The following is a 2500-nucleotide window of genomic DNA, read 5'->3' on the forward strand; positions in this document are numbered from 1 at the left end:
CAAGGTGAGAAACTTGGGTGGACACCCAAATCTCTTCAGGACTTGCCACAGTAGGTCCCTGTTCACTGTGTCAAATGCCTTTGAGAGATCGACAAAGGCGATGAACAAGTCCTTGTGCTGCTCCCGGCATATCTCTTGGAGCTGACGTGTCACAAAGATCATGTCGACTGTTCCCCTGTCCTTTCGAAAACCACACTGTGACTCTGGGATGACGCGTTCCGATATTGTGGAGATGAGTCTGCGGAGCATGACCTTGGCAAGGACCTTTCCAGCAGTGGCCAACAAAGAGATACCCCTACTGTTGGAGCAAATGGATTTATCTCCTTTATTCTTGAAGATGGTCACAAAATTCGCATCTTTCCACAGTTGCGGGACACACTCTTGTCTCCACACCTCTGAAATGTATTGAAACAGTGTCCGTGTACAGAGGTAGCCTCCTACCTTGAGAAGTTCAGCTCGGATGTTGTCAGGTCCAGGGGATTTATTGTTTTTCAGGGTTTTGACTGCATGCAGGATTTCATTGAAAGTTGGCGGGAGGTCGAGGTCTGGCAATGTAGGATGTTCAGGGAGCTCTGAAAGGACAGTTGGGTCCACTGGGGTGGGCTGGTTGAGCAGGGTGTTTAAATGTTCAGCCCACCGCTCCACTATCATAGCCTGATCCTTGATTAGAGATGTTCCATCAGCAGCTCTAACAGGTGCCAGGGAGCAGTTTTTGGGGCCATTGATGGTTTTTAATGCATCATAGAAACTGTGCATATCGCTTCTATCAGCGTGAGACTGGATTTCATTGGCTTTTGAGATCCACCACTCATCTTGCAGTTTTCTGAGAGTTCTCTGGGCCTCGGAACAAAGGGCTTGCCATAGCTTTTTATGGAATTGAGATTGTGGGTTGTTCAGGGTGGCTCTGTGTGCCTTGTGCATTCTGTCCAGGAGGGTTGAGATCTCTCCGGCATTCTGGTCAAACCAGTCCCGGTGTTTTTTAGTTTTAAAACCAACGGTTTGGGCGGCAGAGGGTGGTAGATATATAGGTCCACTTCTCATCCATCCCAGCCTCTGACATGACCAGTTGCTCAATGTTTGCCAGCCTCTCAGCTAGAGAGCAACGGAAGTTGTCAAGGGTGTCGCTACTGGAGAGTTTGGCACAGTTGAGTGTCTTCCTCTTTGAACCACCCTGACGTGCTAGGGGCCGGACATGCATTCTGACCTTTGTCAGAATCATGCGGTGGTCGGTCCAACAGTCTGCCCCACGCATAGCTCTTGTAATGAGCACCTCCTTCAGGTCAGCCCTTCTCACGATCGCGTAGTCGATCAGGTGCCAGTGTTTGGACCTGGGATGCATCCAGGATGCCTTATATTTATTCTTTTGTTGGAAGATGGTGTTTGTGATGGTAAGGTTATGTTCCGCGCACAGACTAAGAAGTCTCATGCCATTGGAATTAACTTTTCCAATGCCATGGGCACCAATCACACCATTCCAGTTTTGCAAGTTCTTTCCGACTCTTGCATTGAAATCACCAAGCAGCATGATTTTGTCATTCCTCGGGATATAACTGAGGATGTCATTGAGTGCCTGGTAGAAGCGATCCTTCTCTTCATCATTCGATGGCAGTGTTGGTGTATAGGCACTAGCTAATGTGACATGTCTGCATTTTGCAAGTGGGATGCAAAGAGTCATTAGTCTTTCACTGACACGCACTGGTGACGTTGAGCTTCAGCAGTAGGGTGTTCTTAATTGCAAAACCAACTCCGTGAAGATGGTGTCCGTCCATGGGGTATCCCTTCCAAAAGAATGTATAACCCTATCCCTCTTCATTGAGTGAGCCTTCCTCAAAGAGTCTCGTCTCGCTGAGCGCTGCCACATCCACATTATAGCGCTTCAGCTCGTTGGCAATGAGTGCTGTTCTGCGCTGTGGTCTGTCTAGACTGGTATCCAGGTCCTTATGTTCCATGCTGCAATTCTAAATGCTATTGTTTTTCGACTGCATAGTGGAATGTCCCGACAGGCGCGGTTTCCTGTCTGGGTACTGTGCTGAGTGGGCAATCTTTAGGCCACCTTTTCTAGGCCTTTCCCCAATTGGGGTGAGCAGTGCGGCCACTAAATAGTGCTGCTCAGACGCACATGGGTCTGCCGGAAAGAGCAGCCACTCAATCCCAGCTGCTAACGACCCTTGCCCTGTGCCGCTGACGTGCAGAGGTCCAGCTAAGAGCTTCCAGCTCATTCAAACCTGCTCCCGTCACTGGATACTCCATCGCCGCCAGACTTTTGTGGTCGGAGACTCAGGTAAAAGAGGATACCTGCGCAATGATGGTTTTTAAAGTGGCGTAAGGGGTGAGCTTTCCCCAACACCACTATCTTGATTGTAAAGAAGATGGTTCCAGTGGCAAGGGAGACCATAGACGACCGGCATCTTCCTACAACTGCAGGCGGTTGCCGGGATCCAGGTCTGTGGGAAACCGCCTCAAAAAGTGCCGCCACCAGCTTTTGGGATCACTCTTAGTC

This window comes from Urocampus carinirostris, chromosome 20 (genome assembly GCF_059441175.1).
Source record: "Urocampus carinirostris isolate Australia breed hairy pipefish chromosome 20, RoL_Ucar_1.0, whole genome shotgun sequence".
NCBI lineage: Eukaryota > Metazoa > Chordata > Actinopteri > Syngnathiformes > Syngnathidae > Urocampus > Urocampus carinirostris.